Raw genomic sequence first — 10,646 nt, 5'->3', positions numbered from 1 at the left:
ATCTCTACGTGCATCTGTCTGTATGTTTATGTATATGTATGTACCCTGTGTAGATGTGATATTTATCTACCTCCAAATGATCTTAAGGTCAATTGACAATCAAGAAATGCAGGAAGAAGGTGAGGCATGGTGGCTCACACCTATAACTCTAGCACTTTGGGAGGCTGAGGCGGATGGATTGCTTGAGGTCAGGAGTTGGAGACCAGCCTGACCAACATGGTGAAGCCCGCCTTTACTAAAAAATACAAAAATTAGCTGGGCGTGGTGGCTGGTGCCTGTAATTCCAGCTACTTGGGAGGCTGAGGCAGGAGAATCACTTGAACCCAAGAGACAGAGGTTGCAGTGAGCTGAGATTGCCCTACTGTACTACAGCCTGGGTGACAGAGTGAGACTCCATCTCAAAAAAAAAAAAAAAAAAAAAAAAAGAAATGCAGGAAGAGTTTTCTGCTCTCTTCTGCCTAAAAGCAGGGCATATTTTTCTTTGTGAAGTTTCTTCCTCCCCACCCCACCCACTCATACCTAGGGATACAGAGTCAAAACCAAGATGAAGTGCATGACCAGACCTTACTAAAATAATGTATCTTCCATTATTTTCTTTATATATTTTCTAGTCACTTCACCAAAATTTACCATCCCCTAAAGCCCAAATCTCTTTTCCTTTGTTACAATAGTGAGTAAGCCCCTGAGTCTGTTTTGTCTAGTATCTGAGTGTTACTTCTTTTCTATGAACTCCCACTGGGTAAATATTAACAATTTGTGCCCTTTCTCCTGATAATGTGTCTTTTGTTAGTTTAATTCACAGGTCCCCAGACACTGAACCTAAGAAGATAGAAGAAAAGTTTTTCCTCCCTGAAAAATTTTACATTATGAAGGTCCCTGTCCACCAATACCCCCTTTACTGGACTGGGTGTGGTGATTATAATTTCTACTCTGGACTCACTCCTTATAATAAGGGAACCTTTCCTCAATTAAAGGTAAATATGCCAATATATGTTAAAGTTGATTGTACAAGTTGGATCGTTTTTGTCATATCCAACTAAATCAGAGTGAAGGGGCCAGGGGTAAAAAGCACTCAGGTACATAGCACCAGATCTAATAACTGAATTTTCCTTAAATCCAGCTGCTGAAAAGGCCTGCTGTAACCGACACCAGTTCTACCTAGTAGCTGCTGAAACGACCTGCTATGACTTTAAGACAGGTCTTGAACCCCTGACCTCAAGTGATTCCCCCACCTTGGCCTCCCAAAGTACTGGGATTACGGGCATGAGCAACCATACCCAGCCAAGGGCTTTTAAAGGCAGAGGTAAATTTCAGGAGGGTAGAAGTTATGGACAAGATCATACATGGACAAGATCATACATGGATCATACATTGGCTTTGGCCTAAAAGGGTGGGATATCTGGAAGCCAGGGCTTACAGCTTGTAGGTAGATTCTAAGATTTTCTGACTTGCAATTGCTTAAGGAAGAGAAGCTTTGTTTAAAAATTTGGGAGCAGCAGAAAAGAATGTTAGCTCTAGCCCCTGGGTGTGACCTTCTTCAGGCCCCCCAGGAGGAAATTTAGAACAAAGAATGGAGGTCAGTTTAGTCCTCAACTCCCCCTTATCTGAGATCTACCTGACAGTAGATCCATTTGGTGAGGGTCCAGGTTGGGGTCCAGGTTTCTGAAATAACAACTCAGGGACATATGTTAAGATGTTTCCTTTAGTTTCTATAGATAAGTCAAACATATTTAGACTCTAACTTTCTTGGCTATGGTTTTAGGCTACTATTATCTTCTTGCTTAAGAAGTTACTTATTTACCTCTCAGAGTTAGCTAGGTGCCTGGAATTTCCCTTGAGGGAACTCCAGACTTTATTTCCCCATCCTTGGGGTGGGGAGGGGCTGGTCAGGCCCCTAAGAGGGAGTCCCAGCTCAGTCTCATTTATTGTTGAGAAATTCATTTATTAACCATTATCTAACATCCATTTAATTCACATGTTCTTAGCAAGTATTCTTGGATTCTTCAGGATGATTTCATGAGATATTAAATAAAGCAGCCATCATCTTAAGTTAGTTTCTTATTAGGCAAGTATCAAAACTCACAGAAGCAAAAAACCTAAAAAGTTAAACATATGGCTTCTTTATATTGCCATGTTTGACATACATCATGCAATTTCATTTTTACTGTATATTTTTTCTTAGATTGAATTTATAATTTTATAATCTTAAATATCCAGCAGAGATAACATAAATGTATTTGACTAGTAAACCCAGGTAGAATAAAAATGCATGTCTGCATTATATTTAATGATAACAACTCTGAAGACAAACCTGTTTTTATTAAGCCAATAATATTAAATTAGTTTTATTTGCTAAAGGTTTTCCCAAATCATATGAACTTGAAAAGCATTTGGGTTTGAGAAAGAAAAAAACCTTTTATCTCAGGGATGTGAGCCCCTTTAAGTTATCAGTCCCAGAAAGGCATTTAAAATATAATAGCAGTTATGTCTCAGTCCCCTTTGAACTAAATAATTATCTCTTGGGGCCACTTGCTCTGTGGGATCTAGACTAACAGACGCCAAGTAGTCATAAAATGCCATACATTCTGTAGTTCAACAATGTATAACCAATCACTAACCAATGTTATTTCTATAAACCATGAGAATTCCTGACAAAAAACATTTGTAATCACCCCCTCTCCTGATTCATTCTTTTTTTCTTGAAAAATTTAAGCCTCTCTTTTGTTCTCTGGTACAATCCCCAAGGCAACTTGGAAGTGTGTCCTGGGTTGCAGTCCTCAATATTTGCTCTTGAATAAGCTCTCTTTAAACTGCACTCTGACTCTTTTGATTATTTTAGGTTGACAGGTTAGTTCCTATATTTCTGAGAGTTTTAGGAATACTTAAAAGCACTTATTTACTTTTATTTTTGAGATAGAGTCTCACTCTGTCACCCAGGCTGGATTGTAGTGGCGCAATCCTGACTCCCTGCAACCTCCACCTCCCGCATTCAAGCAATTCTTATGTCTCAGCCACCTGAGTAGCTGGGATTACAGGCATGCGCTACCACGCCTGGCCAATTTTTTTTTGTATCTCTTGTAGAGATGTGGTTTAGCCATACTGGCCAGGCTGGTCTTGAACTCCTGGCCTCAAGTGATCTGCCTGCCTCGACCTCCCAAAGTGCTGGGATTACAGGAGTGAGCCACTGCACCTGGTGGAGCACTTATTTACTTCTAAACCAATTAGAGCTCTTTAGGTGATTTTGGCAATACTATTTGGAGGTAGATAAATATCACATCTACACAACATACCTGCATATACGTAAACATACAGGCAGATGCACATAGAGATCTTATAGCTTTCATTCTAAAATTTTAGTCATAAGTCAGGTATAAATACAGAAATGCAAAACTCACTAATTTATATGAATTAGTTCTGATTTATGCTTCATTTTTAAAAATCTGAATTATATTTCTGGCAGATGCAGCAAGTTAAGGTTACTTGCTCAATATGACAGTTAAAGCTTTTCACCAATATTTATTTTAAAAGACTTCTAAGATTTTCATTTGCCCTGATATATCATCTCAGAGAGACTGTGAAATAAATTTTGGAGGAGAGACATTTTGGGAATACTTAGTGGCTTTCTGGGTTTCCAAAGCCCATCTGAGTGAGACTGACTTTTCGGGCTTGGACTGTATAGGAGATGGGTGAGGCCTGTGGCTGCCGGCATTCTCCCACTTTTCTGGCAACACATGTAATGCAGCAGAGGCAGCCATAATCTCTCTGGGAATATAACTTTATTGGCCTGGAAACCACACCCTCATCCCCAGAGCAGCCACAGCAAGCCCCACCTAAGGAGAGTCTGAGCTCAGACAGGCCTAACCTTGCCTCCACCTGATGGTCTTTCTCTACCCGCCATGGTAGCCTAAGACTAAAAACATAATAACTTGGGAGCTCTATGGCCCTGCCCACTGCCAGCCCAGAGCACGGTAGCTCCACTGGGTGGCTAAATCCAAAAAAAGTAATAACAATCACTTCAGTTCAGCTCTCAGGAAGCCCCATCTCTAGGGGAAAGGGGAGAGCACCACATCAAGAGAGCACCCCGTGGGACAAAATAATCTGAACAGCAGCCCTAGAGTCCCAAATCTTCCCTTCAACATAGTCTGCCCAAATGAGAAGAAACCAGAGAAACAATTCTGGTAATACGACAAAACAAGGTTCTTTAACACCCCCCAAAAATCACACTAGCTCACCATCCATTGATGGATCCAAACCAAGATGAAATATCTGAATAGCCAGAAAAAGAATTCAGAAAGTTGACTAATAAGCCAATCAAGAAAGCACCAGAGAAAGGTGAAGTACAACGTAAAGAAATCAAAAACAGATACAGGATATAAATGGAAAAATCTCCAGTGAAATAGATAGCATAGATAAAAAAACAGCCACAACTTCTGCAAATGAATGACACACTTTGAGAAGTGCAAAATGCACTGGAAAGTCTCAGCAATAGAATTGAACAAGTAGAAGAAAGAACTTTAGAGCTTGAAGACAAGGCTTTTGAATTAACCCGATCCGACAAAGACAAAGAAAAAAGAATTTTAAAAAATGAACAAAGCCTCTAAGAAGTTTGGGATTATGTTAAATGACCAAACCTAAGAATAATTGGTGTTCCTAAGAGATCTAAAAGTTTGGAAAACATATTTGAGGGAATAATTAAGGAAAAGTTCCTGGCCTTGCTAGAGATCCAGACATCCAAATATAAGAAGCTCAAAGAAGCCCTGAAAAATTTATTGCAAAAAGATCATCGCCTAAGCACATAGTCATAAAGTTATCTAAAGTCAAGATGAAGGAAAGAATCTTAAAAGCTGTGAGGCAAAAGCATCAGGTAACCTGTAGAAGAAAATCTATCAGATTAACAGCAGATTTCTCAGTAGACACCCTACAAGCTGGAAATGATTGTGGTCCTATCTTTAGCCTCCTTAAACAAAACTATTACCAGCTAAGAATTTTGTATCCAGTGAAACCATGCTTCATAATGAAGGAAAGATACAGTCTTTTTCAGACAAAAAAAATGCTGAGAGAATTTGCCACTACCAAGCCATCATGACAAAAACTGCTAAAGAGAGCTCTAAATCTTGAAACAAATTTTCAAAATACACCAAAGTAGAATCTCCTTAAAGCGCAAATCTCACAGGACTTAGAAAACAACAACACAATTAAAAAAAAAAAGAAACCCAAAGGTATTCAAGCAACAAATAGCATGATGAATAGAATAGCATCTCACATCTCAATACTAACATTGAATGTAAATGGCCTAAATGCTCCACTTAAAAGATACAGAATGGCAGAATGGATAAGAATTCACCAGCCAAGTATGTGCTGTCTTTAAGAGACTCACCTGACACTTAAGGACTCACATAAACTTAAGATGAAGGGATGGAAAAAGATATCACATGTAAATGGACACTAAAAGGGAGTAGCTATTCTTATATCAGACAAAACAAATTTTAAAGCAACAGCAGTTAAAGAAGACAAACAGGGACATTAACAATAGAAGGACTAATCCAATGGGAAAATATTGCAATCCTAAATATATATGAATCTAACATGGGAGCTCCCAAATTTATAAACTACTAATTTTATAAATTTATTTAATTTTATAAATTTAAAAATACTAAATTTATAAATTTATAAAAAATTTATAGAATTACTACTAGACCTAAGAAATGAAGTAGACAGCAACACAATAATGGTGGGGTACATTAATACTCCACTGACAGCAGTAGACAGGTCATGAAGACAGAAAGTTAACAAAGAAACAATGGAATTAAACTATACCCTAAACAAATGGACCTAACATATATTTACAGAACATTCTACCCAACAACTGCAGAATATGAATTCTATTCATTAGCACATGGACCAAGTGCTAGACCATGTGATAGGCCACAAAACAAATCTCAACCAATTTAAGAAAATTGAAATTACAGCAAGTGTGTGGTCTCTCAGACCACAGTGCAATAAAATTGGAAATCAACTCCAAAAGAAACTCTCAAAACCATGCAAATACATGGAAATTAAATAACCTGCTCCTGAGTGATCATTGGGTCAACAATGAAATCAAGACGAAAATTTAGAAGACTTTTGAACTGAATGATAATAGTGACACATCCTATCAAAACCTCTGGGATACTGCAAAGACAGTGATATGGTTTGGCTGTGTCTCCACTAAAATCTCATCTTGAATTTCTATGTGTTGTGAGAGGGACCCAGTGGGAGATAACTCACAGAATCATGGGGGCAGGTCTTTGCTGTGCTGTTCTCATGATAGTGAATAAGTCTCACAAGGTCTGATGATTTTAAAAGGAGACTTTCCCTGCACAAGCTCTCTTCTCTCTTCTCTTGTCTGCCCTCATGTGAGATGTGCCTTTCACCTTCTCCCACGATTGTGAGGGCTTCCCATTCATGTGGAACTGTAAGCCCATTAAACCTCTTTCTTTTATAAATTTCACAGTCTCAGGTATGTCTTTATCAGCAGTGTGAAAATGGACTAATACAGATGGTGCTAAGAGGAAAGTTCATAGCATTGAATGCCTACATCAAAAAGTCTGAACGAGCACAAATAGACAATCTAAGGTCACACCTCATGGAACTGGAGAATCAAGATCAATCCAAAACCTAACCCAGGAGAAGAAAATAAATAACAAAGATTAGAGCACAACTAAATGAAATTGAAACAAACAAAAATACAAACAATAAATGAAACAAAAAACAGTTCTTTGAAAACATAAATAAAATTGATAGACCATTAGCAAGATTAACCAAGAGAAGGAGAAGATCCAAATAAGCTCAATTACAAATGACATGAGAGCTATTACAACCAATATCACAGAAATACAAAAGATCATTCGAGGCTACTATGAACACCTTTATGTGTATAAACTATAAAACCTAGAGGAGATGGATAACTTCTGGAAATATACAACCCTCCTAGATTAAACCATGAAGAAATAGAAACTCTGAACAGACCAATAACAAGCAGTGAGACTGAAATAGTAATTTAAAAGTTAAGAAAAAAAAGTCCAGTGCGAGATGGAATCACAGCCAAATTCTATCAGACATTCAAAGAAGAATTGGTACCAATTCAATTGACACTATTCCAAAAGACAGAGAAAGAGGGAATACTCCCTAAATCATTCTATGAAGCCAGTATCACCCTAATACCAAAACCAGAAATGGACATAGCACAAAAAAGAAAACTACAGACCAACATCCCTAATAAATATAGATGCAAAAATCCTTGACAAAATACTAGCTAACCAAATTCAACAGCATATCAAAAAGATAATCCACCATGATCAACTGGGTTTCATACTAGGGATGCAGGGATGGTTTAACATGCTCAAGTCAATAGATGTGATAAACCACACAAACTATTAAAAACAAAAATCACATGATCATCTCAATAGATGCATAAAAAGTATTTGACAAAATCCAGCATCACTTTATGATTAAAACCCTCTGCAAAACTGACATAGAAGAGACATACCTTAACATAATAAGAGCCATCTATGACAACATTATACTGAACAGGGAAAAGTTGAAAACATTTCCTCTGAGAACTGGAACAAGACAAGGATGCCCACTTTCCCCACTTCTATTCAACATAGTGCTGAAGTGCTAGCCAGAGCAATCAGACAAGAGAAAGAAATAAAGGGCATCCAAACTGGTAAAGAGGAAGTCAAACTGTTACTGTTTGCTGATGACAGGATCGTATAGAAAACCCTAAAGACTCATCCAAAAACCTTCTAGAATTTGGTAAATGAATTCAGCAAAGTTTCAGATACAAAATTAATGTACGCATTAGTCCTGCTATCCACCAACAGTAGCCCTGCTATCCACCAACAGCAACCAAGCTGAGAATCAAATCAAGAACTCAACCCCTTTTACTACAGCTGAAAAAATAAAATAAAATAAAATAATAATATACCTAACCAAGAAGGTAAAAGACCTCTACAAGGAAAACTACAAAATGCTGCCGAAAGAAATCATAGACAACACAAACAAATGGAAATACATCCCATACTCATTGATGAGTAGAATCAATATTGTGAAAATGACCATACTGCCAAAAGCAATCTACACATTTAATGCAAAATTCCCATCAAAATACCACCATAATTCTTCACAGAACTAGAAAAACAATTCTACAATTCATATGGAATGAAAAAAGAGCCTGCACAGCCAAAGCAATACGAAGCAAAAAGAACAAATCTGGAGGCATTAGATTACCTGACTTCAAACAATACTGTACGGGCATAGTCACCAAAACAGCATGGTACTGGTCTAAAAACAGGCATATAGACCAGTGGAACAGAATAGGGAACCCAGATATAAAGCCAAATACCTACAGTCAACGGATCTTTGACAAAGCAAACAAAAGCATAAAGTGGGGAAAGGACACTAATTCAACAAATGGTGCTGGGATAATTGGCAAGTCACATGTAGGAGAATGAAACTGAATCCTCCTCTCTCACCTTATACAAAAATTAACTCAAGACGGATCAAAGGCTTAAACTTAAGACCTGAAACTGTAAAAATTCTAAAAAATAACCTCGGAAAAATCCTTCTTGACAGTGGCTTAGGCAAAGACTGTGACCAAGAACCCAAAAGCAGATGCAACAAAGAGAAAGATAAATAGAATGGACTTAATTAAACTAAAAAGCTTCTGCATAGCAAAAGAAATAATCAGCAGAGTAAACAGATAACCCACAGAGTGGCAGAAAATCATCACAATCCATACCTCTGACAAAAGACTTATATCCAGAATCTACAAGGGACTCAAATAAATCAGCAAGAAAAAAACAAAAACAAAAAGAAAAACATCAAAAAGTGGGCTAAGGACATGAATAGACAATTCTCAAAAGAAGATACATAAATAGCCAAAAAACATGAAAAAATGCTTAACATCGCTAATTATCAGAGAAATGCAAATTAAAACCACAATACTATCTTACTCCTGCCAGAATGGTCATAATAAAAAAATCGAATATGATAGATGTTGGCATGGATGTGGTGAAAACGGAACATTTTTACACTGCTGGTGGGAATGAAAAATTGTAAAAACACTATGGAAAACAGTGTAGAGATTCCTTAAAAAACTAAAAGTAGATCTGCCATTTGATCCAGCAATTCCACTACTAGGTATCTTCCCAGAGGAAAGTAAGTCATTATATGAAAAAGATATTTGCATGTGCATATTTATAGCAGCACAATTCGCAATTGCAAAGATATGGAACCAGCCCAAATGCCCATCAATCAATAAGTGGATAAAGAAAATGTGGTATGTGGTGGCCAAGTGCGGTGGCTCACACCTGTAATCCCAGCACTTTGGGAGGCCGAGGAGGGCAGATCACGAGGTCAGGAGATCAAAACCATCCTGGCCAACATGGTGAAGTCCTGTCTCTACTAAAATAAAAAAAATTAGCTGGGTGTGTTGGCATGTGCCTGTAATCCCAGCTACTTGGGAGGCTGAGGCGGGAGAATTGCTTGAACCCTGGAGGCGGAGGTTGCAGTGAGCTGAGATCATGCCACTGCACTCCAGCTTGGCTACAGAGCAAGACTCCATCTCAAAAACAAACCAAAAAAATGTGGTATGTGATATACATATATATCTCATGAAATAACTACTCAGCCATAAAAAGAAAAGTAGCTGGCCGGGCACGGTGGCTCATACCTGTAATCCCAGCACTGTGGGAGGCCGAGGCGGGCGGATCACGAGGTCAGGAGATCGAGACCATCCTGGCTGACACAGTGAAACTCTGTCTCTACTAAAAATAAAAATAAAAAAATTAGCCGGGCATTGTGGCAGGTACCTGTAGTCCCAGCTACTCGGGAGGCTGAGGCAGGAGAATGGCGTGAACCCGGGGGCGGAGTTTGCAGTGAGCCGAGATCGAGCCACTGCACTCCAGCCTGGGCGATAGAGTGAGACTCTGTCTCAAAAAAAGAAAAGTAATTATGGCATTTGCAGCAACCTGGATGGAACTGGAGACCATTATTCTAAGTGAAGTAACTCAGGAATGGAAAACTAAACATCATATGTTCTCGCTCATAACTCAGAGCTAAGCTATGAGGACGCACAGGCATAAGAATAAAACAATGGACTTTGGGGACTCAGAGGAAAGGGTGGAAGCAGGGCTGAGGATAAAAGACTACACATTGGGTACAGTGTATACTGCTTGGGTGACGGATACACCAAACTCTCAGAAATCATCACTAAAGAACTGATTCATGTAACCAAACACCACCTGTTCCCCAAAACCTATTGATATTTTTAAAAAATGCCAATCGATTCAAATAAACCTCAAAAAAAATTCCTTCTATGGTGAAGGATAAGTTGTTGCATTTGGCCTCACCTACAACCAAGAAAAGAGGTTTAATTGGCTCATGGTTCTGCAGGCCGTACAGAAAGCATAACAGCCTCAGGAAACTTTCAATCATGGCAAAAGGCAAAGGGGAAGCAGGCAGGCCTTACATGGCTAGAGCAGGAGGAAGAGAGAGGGGGGAGGTGCTACACACTTTTAAACAACCACATCTCCCGATAACTCACTCACTATATAGTACCAAGTGGGTATGGTGCTGAACCACTTATGAGAACTCTGCCCTCA

This window comes from Pan troglodytes, chromosome 6 (genome assembly GCF_028858775.2).
Source record: "Pan troglodytes isolate AG18354 chromosome 6, NHGRI_mPanTro3-v2.0_pri, whole genome shotgun sequence".
Lineage (NCBI taxonomy): Eukaryota > Metazoa > Chordata > Mammalia > Primates > Hominidae > Pan > Pan troglodytes.
The sequence above is the reverse complement of the archived record's forward strand: the minus strand, read 5'-3'. Positions refer to the sequence as shown.